This window comes from Filicampus tigris, chromosome 21, assembly GCF_054856515.1.
Source record: "Filicampus tigris isolate MCC_2025a chromosome 21, RoL_Ftig_1.0, whole genome shotgun sequence".
Taxonomy (NCBI): Eukaryota; Metazoa; Chordata; class Actinopteri; order Syngnathiformes; family Syngnathidae; genus Filicampus; species Filicampus tigris.
Window position 1 is genome coordinate 14,356,151 of NC_141237.1, and position 20,454 is coordinate 14,376,604.

The window sequence follows — 20,454 nt, forward strand, 5'->3', positions numbered from 1 at the left end:
AAACTTGCTTGTTTTTAAATAAACATGTTCAAATCAAATCCCTGCATTTTGTTCATGTGCCAAACTATGTTATGTTTTAGTCGAGGCTTTTACTAAATCAGATAAGCCAGTATTTAAAAACTCACAAATCAATGTAAAAAGTACATCGTATATGATTCTAAACAACAGAAATCATCACAGCTTTCTGACCTGAAATGATTAAAAACAAAATGTGTTCTTGTTGAAACAGATGATTCTGTGATATAACACTAATGCCAAACCCTTATGAGAGGGACAAAACCTGTATCAATAAATTCAAGTTAAATGTTTCTAACTCTTTTCTTGTGTTTTAATATAAAGACAATACAGTTGAGCACTGTACAATTGTGAACCTGTAAACTTCAGTACTATGATGTGTTGAACATGTACAAACTAAAGCAAACTGCTTGTCAGTCGTGAAAAACATCTAAACTTCGAAACTGAATGCAAGCATATTTCCTTTTCCTGTAATTGGACCAATTCTGACAAGGCTAAGTATTAGCACTTTGTGGCAGAAAGACGTATATCGTCGCTGTCCTGTGAAAAACATGCATGTCCAATTTTGTATTATTATTTTTTTATTATTATGTTCACGTTAATAGGATATCTGTAATGCAGAAACTCCCTTCTCATAAAAATTTAAAAATTGGGGAAAAAAATGGACATAAGTGTTTTTCACAGGATAGCGACGATATGGTTTCATATAAATTTAATTCTTAGTACTAATGTACTTATAGCCTTACATTTTTCTGTATACTTTACAGAAGGAACGTGTATACTTGAAGCTTCCATATAAGTTTATCTTAGACTTTGGTGTGTACTTTTCAGTCCAAGCCAAGTATACTTAAGCATACTTCTGTGAAGTTTAGAAAATGAAGTATTTAAAAAGTACACTTCAAGTATACTGCCTCCATTTTAGTATAAAAAAAGTTTACTTACAGTATACTTCGATAAACTACTTTTTGCTAAGGTATTGTTTTTTAGTACATCTTAAATCAAATTTAGAAACCAAAGCCTCATAAAGTTCTCCTGGTTTGTCCATTAGATGTAGAATCGACCAAATACCCTTCTCTACCCAATCACGATAAAACAGGAATTTTCTTCTCATTAGAACATATCTATTGTTCCCGATAGGAACAGAAAAATTATGATTATCTATCAATTTCCAATACAAAAAGACCTGCTGATGAAACTTGGACAATTTAACTGGCAGTTTAGAAATACAAAAATGAGACTTTAACACAAAATAAATACCACCACATTTCTCAAATATTTTCGAGGGAATATAGAATAAAAAATTATCCATGTTGCCTTTCAACAATTGTTGCAACCACTTTTTTATCATACCATTCATTGCTTCGTAATCAATTACATTTAGTCCCCCTTCTTCAAATGATTTTACTGCATCCCCTTTCCTTATATAATTATGTTTGTTTTTCCAAATAAAATAAAAATTTGATTTATTGATTTGATCAAATGATCTGTAATAAATAAAGAGAAAGCTGGGTATATAAATCTGGAAAGTACCTCCATTTTGGTAATCAAAAATAGATATATCTCTTTGCAAACAGGAATTAAGTATAGATGTGCATTTATCTACAACTGTAGCAACATTCAGTTTTTCTCTGATTTAGTAATCCTTGGCTATAATCACCCCTAAATATTTCACCTCATCTTTTACTGGAATCCCATACAGATTCATTGGACGATGATCATGTGTCGACATCAACTCGCGTTTTTTCAAGTTTAAATATAATCCTGATGCTTTAGAAAACAAACCAATTTTTCTAGTTACCAACGGGATCTGTTCTGCTTTCTTAAAAATATTGTTGTATCGTCAGCTAATTGAATTATTGTCAAATGATTACCCAATACATTCAAGGCTTTATCTCAGGACTATTCTTCGGAAAAATAGCTAACAGCTCTGCAACCAAAATAAATAAGGGGGAACAAGAACATCCCTGCCTTATCCCCCTTTTAACCTCGAATCTCCTTGTTGTTCCTGAAGGAAGAGAAACGGAACTATTAATATCCTTATATATCATATTGATTACCTTAATAAATCTTTTACCAAATCCAGAATATTCGAGGGACTTTATTATAATATGCTCTACGGAGTCAAAAGCTTTGTAAAAATCTAAAAATAAAATAAAGCCATTATCTTCAATCAATGATCCATAATCAATCAAATCAAGAACCAATCTACTATTATGATGTATGGATTTGTCCCTAATGAATCCAGATTGTGTTTCACTGCTATCTGTCCAATATTGATTTTTAACCGATTAGCAAAAATAGGTGTCAACAATTTGTAGTGAACATTCAACAAAGTTATGGGTCAGCGGCACGTAAAGTCTGACACTAAAGCTTATATACCCAATATACACTCTGTCTGAGACTCGTTCATCTGACACATCCAGCGGAATGCGGGAGATCACTCCTCGTACAAGTCTCCTTTTCTTGGCTAAGGCTACCTGAACCCATTTCCCTTCCAATTTATTCACCCTGATTGATTTACCAAGCTGTGCGCTATCTTTGCAAACGACTAACAATGCTCCACTTCTCAGTACTTTCGCACTCTTCACCTCTATTTGCTTGTTTATTCCCTTGGCAAGGAGAACTGGGGTCCACCTACTGAACGACGCCCCTTCTTGTTCCAGTTCAACAATAACTTTGTATTCTTCTTCACTCCCTCTTGCTTGCTCTTTATCTGTGTCATCTGAACTATCGCTAGGTCTGTCCTTCCCTAATTTTTAAATCCTAAAAATAATATACATTCTCGAACAGGAAAACATCTGGCATTCTTCAGAAAGCATTGTCTTGATACAATAGAAACAGAAAAAGAACATTTGCAAGGCTTTTTCAAAAATGTCTTTTACAAGAATTGCTTTAAGTGTTTAAAAACAAAATAAAGTAAAAAACAAAATTTGATGGTAACAACCATTGAGACTCTTCACATTCAAACAAATTATATTGTTTTGCAGTTTCTACCAAACCATTTATCTTTTCACTTCTTTCTACCATTAAGATAAGATAAGATAAGAATGCCTTTATTGATCCCACAGTGGGGAAATTGTCATTGTTACAGTAGCAAAGATATAGGTCACACATGGGCGGCGGCATAATGTGGCCATTAATGTATAACATTGACGGCAAACATTTAGAATCAAACCTATGTAGATATACGCAGTAACATGTGTATATACACATGTGTATACACACCAACCTACATCTACATAAAAAATATAAGGAACACTCATTTCGGCCTGTACATAGTACAGAGGAAAAAATACTCTAAATGACAGTGCTGCAGTGCTGTAGTGAAATGTAAGGCACAGCATTGGATAAAAATAAAACTAGACTAACAGTAGTGGGGAATGTTGAGTATTGCACGGTATTACAGTAGTGGGGAATATTGGGTATTGCACGATATGAGCTCATGTGCAGGACTGCACAATTGCACTAATGACCGCCAGTTTGTAGAGACTACACAATGTTCTTGTTAAAGAGTCTGACAGCACCAGGCAAGAAGGAACGGCGGAATCTCTCCTTTGCACAGCGAAGGTGTAACAGTCTGTCACTGAAGGTGCTGTGGAGTGCTGTTAGGGTGCCCTGGAGGGGGTGGTCCGGGTTGCCCAGCATTGATGACAGCTTGGCCAACATTCTCCTGTCCCCCACCGAGTCCACAGAGTCCAGGGAGCAGCCCAGGACAGAGCCGGCCCTCTTGACCAGTTTGTCCAGCCACTTCTTGTCCCGGGCCGAGACGCCGCCTGCCCAGGTGACCACTCCCTGGAAGATGACCGATGCAACCACCGAGTCATAAAAGTTCCTGAGGAGTGTCCCCTGAACCCCAAAAGACCTCAGTCTCCTGAGTAGGAAGAGTCTGCTCTGACTCTTCCTATAGAGGGCGTCTGTGTTGTCGCACCAGTCCAGTTTATTGTTCAGATGAACACCCAGGTACTTGTAAGTTGAGACTCTCTCAACATCTGTTCCCCGGATATTCACTGGTGCAGGTGAAGAGTGCTGGCGCCTACCGAAATCCACCACCATTTCTTTGGATTTCCCCGCATTGATCAGGAGGCGGTTCTGCTGGCACCAGTCCACAAAACCCTGAGTAAGTTCTCTGTACTCCCGATCATCTCCGCCTGTGATGAGGCCGACAATCGCAGAGTCGTCAGAGAACTTCTGCAGGTGACGGTAGGGGTGTTGTAGTTGAAGTCCGAGGTGTAGAGGGTGAACAGGAAGGGAGCCAAGACAGTTCCCTGTGGGGCCCCCGTGCTGCAGAGGAGCACGTCAGACACACAGTCCTGTGTCCTCACATACTGTGGCCGGTTTGTGAGGTAGTCCTGGATCCATGTGGTGAGGTGGTGCGCCACCCCCGCCCGCTCCAGCTTGTCTCCCAGTAGGGTGGGCTGGATGGTGTTGAAAGCACTGGAGAAATCAAAGAACATGATCCTCACAGTGCTCCCCGCCTTCTCCAGGTGGGAGAGTGAAGTGTGGAGGAGGTAGATGATGGCATCATCCACACTGATGCCAGGCTGGTATGCAAACTGGAGTGGGTCCATTGAGGAGCTCACCAGGGGGCGCAGGTGGACAAGGACCAGTCTCTCCAGGGTCTTCATCAGGTGAGACGTCAGCGCCACTGGTCTGAAGCTGTTGAGCTCCTTCGGGTGGGGGGTCTTTGGCACCGGGACCAGGCAGGATGTTTTCCATAGCTGGGGGACCCTGCCCAGCTTCAGGCTCAGGTTGAACATGTGCTGGACAATTCCACACGGCTGGTCTGCGCAGGATTTGAGGAGCTGGGGGCTGATGCCATCTGGACCCGCTGCCTTCCTCGCCTTCATCTTCTTCAGCTGGTTCCTCACCTGAGATGTTGTGAAGGCCAAGGCTGGACAGGAAGGAGTGGTGGCTATCTGGTGTAGCTGGGAGCTGGAGTCTGTGGAGAAAAGAGGGGAGGGGGGTGACACGCCCAGCAGGAGGAGTAGGTGGAGACTGCAGCAGGAGAGACTGAGTGGAGGCACTAAATTAGGATTAAACATTGGAAATATTTGTTCAAGTCCTTTTGGAAACATTTTAGCGACGGGCACTTATTTCTCCATTTGCTGGAGTGAATATTTATCAATTTATCAAATTTGACAACGTGGGGATTCATCTTTGAATAAAATAATTGGTTCTTTATTAAAGGGAGTGATATTTATGATATTGTTTTTTAGCCAATCAAACAAATATTTCCAAAATAGTTTGACTAGTGGACATGAGTAAAAAAGTTGTTTAATAGTCTCATTTTTGTATGACAAAAAAGACACGGCTCCACATCAAACCCAAATCTCATGCGTAAAGTCTCAGCAGCTGGATAATAATAATGGATAATATTGAATTGCAGCTCTTTAGCTTTTGCATGAATTGGCCACTTCATAAATTTAACATGTTTATTTGAAATTCTTAAATCTATTTCTCTAGTTCTTATGTTTGTAGCTTTAATTAGAGCAATAAAGAAGATTTCTTTGAATCTTGTGTGAATTACTTTATTATTGCATTTTTTATCTCCACTTTTATATTGGCCAATTTGAATTTCTGGTAAAGTTATCTTCACGTCTGAATATGAAAGTGTGCTTTTAATTTGTTGAGCTAAGGGGGCTGGAATAGCATGACGTATATTTCTGTATTCTCTATAAAAGATCATTGTATTCCGTACTTAGATAGATAGATAGATAGATAGATAGATAGATAGATAGATAGGTTTATTTGGAAGGGGACAGTGCAATTTCACATAACACATGAAAAAACATGGTTAAAAAAGCCAGAATTAGCCAAAAGGCTATTTTTCATCTGACGTCCCCTACTTATCATTAAAAGAGTCAAGTGGCATAATTGATCCAGAATCATCCATGAGGTCAGCTATAAATCTTATTCTCTTGTCATACCACCTTCGTTTGAATAGAGTTTTGATTTATTTTTATTGTTCTGTTGTTCCATAAGGTGGAACCATGTGGACTAAAGTTGTGGGGAAATGCCATTTTCCAGTAGTGTAACACTTGCTTATGAAAGTCAGATACTTTTATGGGCAGTTTTGTGATTTCATAATCACATTTCAACAAAAAGTCCAATCCTCCCACTTTCTTGAATATACTTTTAGGGATATGGAACCAATTGGAATCAGGTTGCGATAGAAAGGCTTTAATCCTATTTATTCTAAACATTCCTATCATTGATTCAAAGTCCACTGTATTCAAACTTCCTTTTTTAAAATTTTTTTTTACATTTTTGACCAGTTGTGACTTTCGTACATAGTGTGTTTTGTTTCTCCGTTTGCAGTTATATATAATCGAGTTGGCTTTCTTAAAGCAGCACTGGGCAGGAAATTGACCTTAATCATTTTTTTTCTTTTGATGAAACATTGACTTACAAGTAGTTGAATGGGACTTTTGTCACGCCCTGCAGGTGTCTTTCGTTTTTACTGGCACTAAGCGACTTTGAGGAGGATGGGAGCAACAAAAAAATACAAATGTCCTGAATTGCTTTACGGCATACTCACTTCCTCCTTTCGCTATAAGGACGGACGTCGATTTGACCGTCTGCACGCTATTACCGGTGTCATGGCAGAAGCCCCAAAACAAACTAAAGTATTGTTTAAACAAATTACATTCATTACCTCATCGCTATTCATCTTTCACACAGCCACTGGAATTAGAAATGCAATTCAGTCCAACTTGCAGGCCAGCCAGAGCTCAGGATTTCACGTCACCTAGCGCTGACGCGCATGGAAAATGTGGTTGACTGTTGTCAAAACACTACCGCTTTTTCCCACATGGTGCCGCCATAATCAACAAAAACTGACAGTGTTGCTCTAATGCTTTGAGACTGACATGGATAGACCAGATTTGAAATGCCTTCACCCTTGGATAAGATGTTTCGTCGAAAAATGGAGAGGTCCCTAGATAGCCAATGATTTACTGTATTTGGTTTTTCCATAACTTTAAACTTGTCATTATAATTTTTATTTTCCCTCAATTTATTATTTTTTATTATATTTAAACCCAAGTATTTTACTTCCTTTTTAACAGGAATAGACATGATTTGGACTTCATCACAATGTGACAATGACAGAATTTCGTATTTGTTCGGATTCAAATTTAAATCAGATGCTTTGGAGAAAACAGAGATCACTTTTAACGCCTTTTCAATTGTTGATTTGTCTTTTAAAAATAAAACCGTATCATCCGCAAATTGACTTATTTGAAATTCATAACACCCAAACTTAATCACATTAATTTCTGAGTGATTAACGATCAAATAGCTAATATTTGGGTACACAGAATGAACATTTTTGATATCGGACAGCCTTGTCTAATTCCTCTAAGAAATTTTATTTCATTCCTGGTCATTCCTGGGTTTAGAGAGATGTAGCTAAATATGTCATTATAAAACATTTTGATGACTTCACAGAATCTAGCCATGAATCCAAATTTCTATAATGTCCATCCATCCATTATCGATACCGCTTATCCTCACAAGGGTCGCTGGCGTGCTGGAGCCTATCCCAGCTGTCTTCGGGCAGTAGGCGGGGGACACCCCGAATTGGTTGCCAGCCAATCACAGGGCACATAGAGACAAACATCCACACTCACAATCACACTTTGGGGCAATTTAGAGAGTCCAATCAACTTACCATGCATGTTTTTGGAATGTGGGAAGAAACCGGAGTACCAGGAGAAAACCCACGCAGGCACGGGGAGAACATGCAAGCTCCACACAGGGAGTCCGGAGCCGGGATCGAACCCACAAATTTCTATAATGTAGTAATTAAAAATGTATATTCTATAGAATCAAACGCTTTAAAGAAGTCGATGAACAGAACAAAACCTTCAGTTTCAATGTACGATTGATAGTCCAGCATGTCTAGTATTAATCGAACATTCTGAATATTTCGCTCTTTAATGAAAGCAGATTGATACTCTTCAACTAATTTAGCCAAAACCTGTTTGGGTCGATTTGCATACACCAGTGCTAATATCTTGTAATCATTGCAAAGCAACGTTATAGGCCTCCAATTATCAAGTGCCAATAGATCCTTATTTGGTTTAGGCAATAATGTTATTAATCCTGTTTTCATTGTTGCGGATAAGAATCCTTTATCTACACATTTCATGAAGGCATTGTACAACTAGTTTTGTTGTCGTTCCAAAAATGTTTATAAAATTCTATTGTTATTCCATCAATTCCTGGTGATTTCCCCTCTTTCATCTGTTTTAATGCTGTTTCAATTTCCGATATGTTTAAATTTTCCTCTAAAAATTTTTTTTTGGCTTCCCTTATTTTCTTGATTTTGTCGTTAACTATTTCATAAAGGAAATCACATTCTTTTTATTTAGGTCTGACAAGTACCAATACACTCTAACATAGGGCACATACCTGACTGCAGAAATCTTTATTAAGTAGCAGGTTATTGTTAAATTTACAAATATTTTCTGATCTCCTGTTTTGTTGAATAACCACTAATTTTAGGGTAATTATACAGTGATCTGTGAGTGGGGATGCTGAGATTTCACACTGTAAGATATCATTGCATAACATTTGTGAGACAAGCCAATAGTCGAATCTTGAACTCTGTATGTTATTTGAAGAACTGATCCATGTGTATTTTAAGGTGGTAGGATTGATCATTTTCCAGTAATCAATTGTGTTAGTCATTCTGCTTAAATTGGACAAAGTTTCATTATATTCTGGTTGTAGACCTTTATGAGGTATACAATCTAATCAAGAGTTTGGGGCTATATTAAAATCTCCCATTATCACCTTTTCTGTCTGAAATGTAATTCGCCATTCACTAATAGGCTTTGTTAATAGTTTGATTATTATACCCATATACACATGTTAATATAAATCTTTGGTCATACATTTCTGCCACAGCTATAATCCAGTGTCCACTCATCACTTTTTTGCTCAATTATTAAACCAGGAAACATGTTGAAAAATATAATTCATAACCCCTGCGGTTTCCATAGTTTTTCATCTGTTAATCCCAAAGGTGGGTAGTAACGAGTTACATTTACTTGAGTACATTTTGGGAAATTTTGCACTTCTAGGAGTAGTTTTTACTTTTAATTGAGTAGATTTGTGAAGAAGAAACTGTACTCTTACTCCGCTACATTAGGCTACATTGAACACGTTACCTAAATCCCTTCCGTGTACATACGCGTCTCTCTCTCCCTCTCCCTCGCTATTATGGCTCTCTCATTCTCTCTCAGAGAAAGGCGCATTTAATTTGTCAGAGACCTGCGTCAGGCTCTACCATGTGACTGTGTTTCACCAATCAAACGTAGCCGTATGGCAGTCTCGTCACGTGATCATATTCAACTTCAGCTGCGGGAAAGAGTTGTTTTCGGATGAAACGGATCGAAAATGTTACGCAGCAATGCCGACTATGCAGACACAGTAGGCTACATGAATTTACCTTAAGATTATTTTAAACTATTCTTTAATTAAATGTAATTCATTTTATTGATTGGATGGACTTTAATTTGCTTGAAGATGATTATTTTGTATTTTCGTCTGATTGAATGGTTGTTTTAAAAAAAATAAATGAGACGTTGCTAGAGTTACTCAGTGCTTGAGTACTTTTTTACTTTTACTCAAGTAATTATTTGGATGACTACTTTTTATTTCTACTTGAATCATATTACTCTGAAGTAACTACTTTTACTTGAGTACAATTTTTGGCTACTCTACCCACCTCTGGTTAATACCGAATGAGTCTCTTGAAGAAAAAAAAAACCAATTTGCCTTCTGTTCCTTAAAAAAAAAAAAAAAAAAAAGCCTTGCGTTTAACAATCTTTTTTAAACCTCTAACGTTCATAGAAACAAACAAAACAGACATGTAATTCTCAAAAAACTGTATGCGCTGTAATCATAAACTGAGCGCAGGAATGAGCATGATGTCCTAAAATATTATTTTCAATCCACCAGTGTTAACCAAACCTCACCTTTATATTCAGTGACATCTAGCGGCGAACTAATAGAATGCAACAACCTAAACTCAAAGCGCGAGCAATTTGAAGGACAGTACTCGCACTACGGCAGCCCGGAGTGACCATACTTCGCAAGCCTACCACCAATTTCTTCAGCAGAGGTACAAGCAAGATGTCATCACAAACGACTTCTAGTATTCCCTTTAGTGAAGAAGTAAGTGCATTGCATTTGTTACACATGCAGTAGTCATTTATCCAGCAAATTTATTATAGGGTGATTTATTTTCAGACTTATTTCTATTTATTTTGACATTTTATGGAACTAGTACTAGCTTACACTAATGCCAATGGCTGACACTTGTCTTGATGCAATTAAGCAAAGCTACAGAGAACACATACTGAGTCGTATTAGTGTTTTATAGACATTCGGCCCATCTCAAGGGAGAGAGTGAGAGGGAGGGGCCGAGTGAGACGACGAGGCAGAGCTCGAGGACGCGGTGCTTCACTACCACGACGACCGCGTAACCCAGTTGAAGACGAGAAAAGAGTAGAGGCACTGAGGAGTCGACGAATATAGAAATGACAAAGGTTGGTAGCCTACAATTACATGATGATCAGTGCACAGGAAAAAAAAGTCCATGCTATCATGCTATGTTATCATGATGGATGGTGAAGGATTTGTTCAATATTAGCATCAGGCTGGTAATTACTGACTCTAGATGGATGGCTGAATATTAGCCATATGTTGATCAGATGGTAATTGCATTACACATTTTTGGTCATCACACACAAACCTCTAAATGTCCTTACACATAAGCAGTCATAATCAATAGAAAGGGATGAAATACAACAATTTTTGTCTTGTATAACACACATACACCAACAGGCCTTCACATCACTGCACACATACAGCTTTGTCTAATGTAATGGAATGTGGCTTTGAGAGATATCTGACGGAGCTAGAAGTCCTTGTGACCAAGGATGTCTCCAGGCCAGACGACCTGGTCCTTGAAGTGATGAGCCATAGATGGAGAAGATCAGAACCAACGTTTTTGATTAAACTTATCTGACAAGCACAAACACTATATACGTGGGGGTTGCATCTTAGACAGAGCCCTTTTCTCACTTCGCCCCCATGGATGTGAGTGTTCGCAAGGTAAGAAAAGAAGCCCAGATCTGACTGATTCCTGTATTTCAGAGATTGAAAGAAATGGACGAGCAAATTCAATCAACTTGTGTGGGTCTTGATTTACATTGGATGCTTGAAAGATCTCACTAAAACACACCTTTGCATGGAATATCTTGATTACACTTGTTGCTGATATGTACATACTTCATTCAGTATTTCCAACATTGTCAAGTTACCTAAGCTACATGTCTGAAACTTCAGAGAGATTTGTAGAGATGTTTTTCTTCCCTCAAACAGCCTTTTGTTGATACAACCACTCCGGAAATTGCGGTTTACAAAAATATTTTAAAGCCTTTACTCATGTAGTTTTGTGAAATGGATTTCACACTTGGCGGCACGGTGGTCGACTGGTTAGCACGTCCGCCTCACAGTTCAGAGGTCGTGGGTTCGATCCCGGCTCCGGCCTCCCTGTGTGGAGTTTGCATGTTCTCCCCGTGCCTGCGTGGGTTTTCTCCGGGCACTCCGGTTTCCTCCCACATTCCAAAAACATGCATGGTAAGTTGATTGGATACTCTAAATTGCCCCTAGGTGTGATTGTGAGTGCGGATGTTTGTCTCTGTGTGCCCTGCGATTGGCTGGCAACCAGTTCAGGGTGTCCCCCGCCTACTGCCCAAAGACAGCTGGGATAGGCTCCAGCACGCCCCGCGACCCTTGTGAGGAGAAGCGGTACAGATAATGGATGGATGGATGGATGGATTTCACACTAACCTGAACTATTTGGTTTCCAATCATGACCAAACGTGTATCACTAGACTCACAAACTTGTCGTAGGTAACCAACTTTACAGTTTTGATGGAAGATCCAATAGCTTAAGATAAGATAAGATAAGAATGCCTTTATTGATCCCACAGTGGGGAAATTTTCATTGTTACAGTAGCAAAGATATAGGTCACACAGGGGCGGCGGCATAATGTGGCCATTAATGTATAACATTGACGGCAAACATTTAGAATCAAACCTATGTAGATATACGCAGTAACATGTGTATATACACATGTGTATACACACCAACCTACATCTACATAAAAAATATGAGGAACACTCATTTCGGCCTGTACATAGTACAGAGGAAAAAATACTCTAAGTGACAGTGCTGCAGTGCTGTAGTGAAATGTAAGGAACAGCATTGGATAAAAATAAAACTAGACTAACAGTAGTGGGGAATGTTGAGTATATATATATATATATATATACACACATATATATATACACACATTTATATACACACATATATATACACATACATATATACACACATATATACATATACACACATATATATATATATATATATATATATATATATATATATATATATACACACATATATACATATATATGTACACACATATATACATATATATGTACACACATGGCGGCACGGTGGTCGACTGGTTAGCACGTCCGCCTCACAGTTCAGAGGTCGTGGGTTCGATCCCGGCTCTGGTGGCTATCTGGTGTAGCTGGGAGCTGGAGACTGTGCAGAAAAGGGGGGAGGGGGTGACACGCCCAGCAGGAGGAGTAGGTGGAGGCTGCAGCAGGAGAGACTGAGTGGAGGCAGGCATCTGATCGAACCTATTGAAAAAGAGATTCAGCTCATTTGCCCACTGCAGGTCCCCCCCAGTCCGGGTCTTGGGTTGTCCGTGGCTTGAGATGGTCTTCAGGCCCCTCCAGACTCCCCTGGCGTTATTCTGCAGCAGCTGCTCCTCCATCCTCTTCCTGTAGGACCTTTTCCCCTCTCTGATCCTCCTCCTCAGCTGGCGCTGCACAGTCCTCCGCTCCTCTATGTTGCCTGACGCAAAAGCCCTCCTCTTCTCCTTCAGGAGAGCTTTTATGTCTGGTGTGATCCAGGGTTTGTTGTTGGAGAAACACCTTACTGTCCTGGTGGGTATGGTGTTCTCCATGCAGAAATTTATATAGTCTGTAACAGTGTCCGTTAGACTACTAATATCTTCCCCGTGAGCATCGCTGAATACTTCCCACACAGTTGTGCTGAAGCAGCCTCTCCAGACCATCTCCGAACCGTGCGGGTCACAGCTGGCTGCCTGCGGACCAGAGGTTTGTACACAGACTGGAGAGCCACCAGGTTGTGATCAGCTTTGCCCAGCGGGGGGAGGGGCAGTGATGTGTATGCCTCCTTGGTGTTGGCATAGAAAAGGTCCAGTGTTTTATTGTCTCTGGTGTAGCAGGTGACATACTGTGTGAATGAAGGCAGAGAGGAGGAAGGGGAGGCATGATTGAAGTCACCAGAGATGAGTACCAGGGCATTTGGGTGCTGTGTTTGTAGCCTGCTCACTGCTGCAGTCAAGACATCACAGGCTGTGTCGCGGCTGGCAGCTGGTGGGACGTAGACGGTCACCGCGATCACATGACTAAACTCTCGCGGGATGTAGAATGGCCTCATGCCAACAGCTAGCAGCTCAATATCCCTGCTGCAAAGCTGCTCCTTAATCGTGATGTGCCCAGGATTACACCATCTATCGTTCACAAACACAACCAGCCCTCCTCCTTTCCTCTTTCCACTCTCCAGCGTCCTGTCCGCGCGTATGATTTGGAAGCCGTCCAATTCTACGACCGCGTTCGGCGTTAGCGCTGTTAGCCACGACTCCGTGAATAGCATCAGGCTAGCCTCCCGGAAGTCCCTCTCGTGCCGGGTAAGCGCAGCTAGCTCGTCCATCTTGTTGGGGAGCGATCTAACATTCCCCATGATAACAGACGGGAGGACGGGATGGTATCGTCTCCTCCTTTCCCGGTGTTTAACCCCCGCACGAGATCCCCGTCTCTTCCTCCTCAGCTCATGGGGGATATCGGGTCTCGCCCCGGGAGCCGGCGCATGGTTAGCACGGAGTGCTAACAGCTGATTCCGGCTGTAAACAATGGGGGCTCGGCTCCGAGCCAAGTCGCCGGACACGATCGCGCAAAAAATAGCCATCAGCAGCAGCAAGAATACCGCAGTTTGGGTGTCCATTGCTACGCAATTTACGACTATCAACTATATGAAAAAGGTATGAGGTAGAGTAATGTTAAAGAACAAAAGCACACGAAAAGGCTCACCGATGAGCCGGAGCTACTGTAGCGGGCTGCCACTCGCGCGGCGCCGGAAACGGAAAAAAGCGGCGCCGGAAACGGAAAAAAACGTGATAATTAAACTACGTCTGTGTTCATGGAAGACGCTACAATATATTTTAAAGCGTGACGTCATCGGCAGGCGCGAAGGACCCAATCACATCTGCTACCCACACCGGCTTGCTGCGGGTCGGATCGAATAATAAAGCAATATCATCCCAGGGACCGTAGAAAACCTTCTCACACGGGCCTTTGAAATATGTGCCTTAGGGGCTCCGTCGTTTCCTTCTTGCAGAGACTTGTTCAAGAACTGACAATGGAGGAACAAGACCTCCTAGTCCATCTGATAGACAGGCAGCCAGGACTCGTTTTTGACACCTCGCTGGCACATCAGCGCCGTTTACCCAGATTCCAGACTGCATACCTTGGTGCACATGTGGCCTTTGCAAAGAAATGCCCACGGATGCAGAGCAGAGATGCTGTGGTCAAGAAACCTCTAACTGCATCTCTACTCTACCCCACTTGGAGCAGGGAACAGACGAGTTATTCCAAGCTGCTGTATTTGGAAAATCAGAGACACATACCCTGATCCCCAAGGACAATTCTTACCTGGGGTCTAATTACTGCGAGGCCATGTATGATGCTGGTTTCTTGTAGATAGTCGGTATAACTTATATTCTTGTTGTGTTAATTTGTACATTGTGAATAATAACTAAAAATACTATTTCTTTTGCAGACAACATGCAGTGTTCATTTAATACTCTAACCTCAGCCTACATGTCCAGAAATGTACAACATCAACAGCCTGGAAAAATGTAAATTTTACAATGCTTACAATGACAAATTATTTTTCATTGGCCAATGTATCTATGGTACAAGAAAAAGAAAAACAACAGCAAAAAAAAAACGTAGTGTAAACATTTTATCTGACAATCTGACATTGTATAAATGGATATTTTCTTGATTGCGTATATTTACACATCTGTGAACTAAATATATTAATATATTGAGCTACATACAAGTGGTACAGAATTTTACCTATATACTGTGCAGTAACTATACAATACAATTTTATTTATATAGCGCATTTCATAACAGCTAGAGCTGTAACAAAGCACTTTACAAACAATACAATAAATAGAACAAAAAGAATAAAAGGCTGTGATACATGTATTAATAGATATAGACATAAATAATATATAAATAATGAAGCCAATAAATTGACATAAAACACTATATGCAATTGACACTACACCATCAGTGACCCTGTATTGTATATCGTGTTTTATGTTAATTTATTGATCAACACTTGTATTATGGCCTTTTTATTGTTTACTATTATTATTATTATTTATTGTTTGTAAAGTGCTTTGTTACAGCTCTAGCTGTTATGAAATGGGCTATATAAATAAAATTGTATTGTATTGTTGTGCCTTAAAGTAACTCCCTGGCAAAAACAACAAGTCTCGCTGTGATTAAAGAACACTATTTTTGCCGAACACAACGAAACAATCATTTTCGACTTCTCGATTAAAATAGTATGCTATACAATATAATGTCATTTGAAGTGACAGGCTAATGTGATCACTCCGAAATCACGATTGATTACACAAAATAATTTGTGTGTTTATGAGTGCTACTAATCCTTCGATAAAACTAGGAAAACAATGCTTGCTCTTTCAGAACCGAGACACCAACATCGAGGGGGACATGCTAAAGGTTTTATTTTGAGATGCGGTATAACCAAAAGTAAATGACTGTAAGAGAGCATTGTTGTATATACAAAAAGTATGTTAATTTGCGTACTCTCTACCTTGCTAAGACTCTTAGTAAGAAACGTATCCTAAAAAAAAGTCACCAAATTCATAAGAAAGGGACATACCCTTTGCGGCCGTGCTTTATAATTTCAACACGCAAACACAAACATACTCTTACCAGTCAAGTAGAAAGTAAGCAAGGGCAGCATCACTTTCCAGACCTTGTTTGCTCCTCAAGTCTCTCCATCTGGCTTTAGCAGCGCCGATGTAAACTCGGCCTTTGTCACGATTTCTTCGGTCAGGATACTCTCTTTTAGATGCGGTAGGTGACTTCACGTGAGTGCAATAGGTGTGGTCAATGGTCATCCATTTAAATTTTATGCTTTCAGGTAAAAAAATAAATAAATACTCAAAGTGATCGTCCTGCTAGACTGCGTGAATTTACAATGATCTATGCATGAACCGGAAACACTTTTGCTGCTTCTTCTTCTTCTTTGGTTTCTTCTTGTTTTATTGGCGGTTGGCATACATTGCGGGAACTCGGCAGCACACAGCAAGCAAAACAACGATCAAAACACCTTGCGAATTCCGTTTGCGAGTACTGATTATCCGTAGCAGAAAGATGGCGCCGCAACATGGTGGCCTCCTGTCGGGGGGCACGCCCTATGTAATATAATAAGTGATTACTTCGCCTACAATTATATTGACGTGATAGTACATTGCACATTATTGAAATTAATAGTGTTTTTTTTAAAGAATGAATATTGAAAAATCAACAACCCCTTACACACTGTCCCTTTAATTGTTATTTTTCATTTTTTCCTTTTACCTTTCTTATTGCCTGAGAATAGAACATAATCTTCTGACTGTTGTTGCTTTCCTAAGGTTCAACTCCTTATCCATCAATGTTCGCATAGTTCTCCTTCAGGTAAACTTCTTTCCCTTTGCGTCGAGCCTCCTTCACTTTTGTCCACATTTTTACTCTGGCCTCTCCGTCCACCCCCGAAAAGTCCTCCTTGAAATCAGCGTTCTTTTCTTTGCAGACTCTTTCCTCCTTAGCCTTCCCCCAGACCTCGTCTCAAGCCGTTCACGCTGCAATCTGTATGATGATTGGTTTTTGCATCTTGTGCCGCGCAGCATCTTTTTTTTTTTCCCCTCAGGCAGTGAACCATCCCCTCCCTTTTCTCTCCTCCTCTCAGAGTAAAACACAAACCTCCGACTGTTGTTTTGTTAAGGGTAAATTTTTCGTCCATCAATGATTGCATATCCCCATTACATCTAGCTTCTTCTACTTTTGACCACAGCTTAGTCGGGCTTCTCTGTCCTCCTTGAAGTGAAAGTCCATTTTCTCTTTTCTCCTTGGCCTTCCTCCAGATTTCGTTTCAATCCATCCGCATTGCAAACTGTATCATGATTGATCTCTGTATCTTGTTTTGTGTAACATCTTCTTTTTCTCTTTAATTTTTCAGGTGATTTTTTTTTTTTTTTACTCTTGTTCCCTTCCCCCTCAGAGTAAAACACAATCTTTTACCTGATGTTTTGTTAAGGGTCAATTCTTCGTCCTTCAATGGTCGCATATCCTTCTTTCAGGAATGCTTTTTTTCCCATTACGTCTAGCTTCCTCTACTTTTGACCACAGCTTCAGTCTGGCTTCTCTGTCCTCCTTTGAAAAGTCCCTCTTGAAGTGAATGTTCATTTCTTTACAGACTCTTGCCTCCTTGGATTGCTTCCAGATTTCGTTTCGGGCCATCCGCTTTGCAAACTGTATGATGATTGGTCTCTTGAAGATTGGCATCTTGTTTTGTACAGCATCGTTACTTTTCCCTAGGCGATGAACTGTATCGATCATTTTCCTGAGTTTATCAACTGCCACCGGAATCACTCTCGTGAGAATGCCAACCACCACTTCTTTAGTGTCTTCATTTTCACTCTCTTTCAAACCCATGAGTCTGAGATCCCACCTTCTTTTGTATCTTTCATTTTCAAGGCACATTTCTTTGAGGGAGTGGTTTTCATTTTTCAAAGTAGGGCTGTTCGATTTTGCCTAACAAGAAAATCCCGATTATTTTCTCTCAAACCCGATTTTACAATTATGATTTCTTTGTAAAATAAATAAAAAATGAAAAATTAAGTATTTTGAATGTCTTTTATTTAAACTTATTTTTTCTTTCTTTGAATTCAAAATGCCAGTTAATTTAACTTGATACACACAGACCAATCCATTGGGATTAACAGCATTTTACTTACACAATAGATTACAGATCTGTTCTTAATTAAACCAATAATGAAAGAAGAAAGTGCATATACCATCTGAAACGAAATCATCAACATGAGAGAAGGGTAGACAGTCACGTTTGTAAACCAAACAGTCTGTCAGCAAGTCATTTATCCAACCAGCCAGTGACTATCCTTTCACATTTCCACCTGGTCCTACTTAAACATAAATCAATGATTAGTGCAAAACGGTCACTCAATTATAGCCTACGCATGCACCGGCTGGCCAGAGGTCCGTTGTAGAGGAGAAAAAAAGGGACGCCTTTAAGACGTTGAGTTACTTGCTCGCGGGTTGTATTGTACATGCGGGCACACACTACACTACAGATCTATATTTGCCCGATTTATTAACTAAACGCTCACTTGCCTGAGCAAATAGCAGAATCGCAGGGAGCCATGGATGGTGTTGTAGTTTTTCCGGTATGCGTGCTCGTGGGAGGATGCGGCAATGCAGAGGAAACTACGGTGGCTTAGATGTAAAAAAAAAATCGAACGTGCCGATTTGAACGTTTTTAACATCGTTTTATCCAGAAAATTCGGTTTTGGTTCAAAATCGCTTAATCAAACAGCCCTATTTCAAAGCCTCTATTTGTTCCTGCATCTTTCCAATACCTTATTCTCTTTCACCGCCTTTGCATTGGCCTCAATGCGGGATTTAAAGACTTTGAAGTGTTCATCCATCGTGTTGAATTTCAGGAGTAGTTCTTCAAAGATTTTAACATTGCTCACCTCCATTTCATTTTGTTTCACGGTGCTTGTCTTTATTTTCTTGGGATTCGGACTGGGTGTTGGTGTGTGATCATATACTGTCTTCTTTTGTCTCGCCGTCACCTCTGTTATGTCATCGTTTAGTTCCTCTTCCATAGCTGACAACTTTGAAGCTCTTTCGAAGCGATTTGGCCAAATTTTCATTGGCCCAAAAAATGTTATTAGTGGTCGGGTTCTATTCCGTATTTACCTTGTTGGGTGATATTTCTCATGTCAAGATTAGGACTGTAAATTTATATTCCTTCAGCTCCTGCGGAAAGCACAACTACTCACTGCGCCATTTTGACTAAATTCCCGAGGCCGCTTCCTGGTTCTTTGCGTGGTCAGGAACATAATTTAGTGCTGCTGATATCTAGTGGTGTAACAGCATCCACTCTTTCACAACACTTCACTTAAATACGCTTCAATAGTCGAGCACCAAGTTTATAACTGCATAGAAAATCTACATTTGAAACTATTATTATTATGACCATCGTACATTGTTAATACGACGTTGAAATAAAATTTGAAAAATGACAAATATCTTTGTTTACTAGCTCTTTTTGTAGTAGTGTGGACAGAGAAAGATTACCTTTTCTTTTTGGGGGGAAAGGTCTCTCTTGATGAAATATGACTTTGTATTCCTTCAAAATCTAAAATAAATGAGACTTCCATTGAAAAATGCTTTGCTATCTTGTTGGGGGGTATTTCATTCAAAAAAACAACTAGACTATATCCTTCTCTAGTGACAATGCAAACTTAACATTACAAAACTTCTTGTTTCTTTTTAGCATACTGCTCTTAATGTCCGTAATTATCAGCATTGTGTACGGCATTTTGACGTTAGAACCTTCACATTTTCATTATATTCTCAATTTTGTTGTTAACCAGCAGAGGAGATGCACCGTTCCTGGAGGTACTGCAATACCAGGTCGATGCGTGAAGTGGATGGAGCAAGCCCCTATTCCATCTCCCAGTTCCCAAAAACAATTTAATATATGGTCCCTGCATAGGGGACGTATCAGATATTAAACTGAAGAACAGATTTTTTTTCTTTTGAACAAGTTTTATTGTTACAATGGACAAATGTTAGTCACATCTCTCCAATATGGAGCACAGCTCCATTCACAAAACAACATGTTAAGACAATATCCTTGTTAGCTTAAAAATCGACATGTTAACCTTAATAATACAAGGTAAACTATGCATAAAATACAAAAATTTAAAAGACAGATTAGCTTAAACATATCGAGCCTGTTGTACAGAAGCGTAGTGTCTCCTTACTAAGTGGGACCTCATCCCACCCTCTCAAACAGCATTCCTCCGGTTGAATCCTCTCAGGGCGCCCATAGGAGTTCCTCACCCCTCTTGCTCCTTTTCCCCAGTCTCTCCCGGTGAGCCAGACCGTTGCTGCCAAGACCTTTTCTGTGTAGCT

At 39.9% G+C, this 20,454-nt stretch overlaps 1 non-coding gene across 1 annotated transcript; it reads right to left on the reverse strand.

The window, feature by feature from the left end:
• Positions 1–19,913: 19,913 nt before the first annotated feature.
• LOC147127736 (U2 spliceosomal RNA) lies at positions 19,914–20,099 on the reverse strand. The gene has a single exon (XR_015084596.1). It is a non-coding gene; the product is annotated as a U2 spliceosomal RNA (small nuclear RNA).
• Between the last annotated feature and the right edge of the window lie 355 nt (positions 20,100–20,454).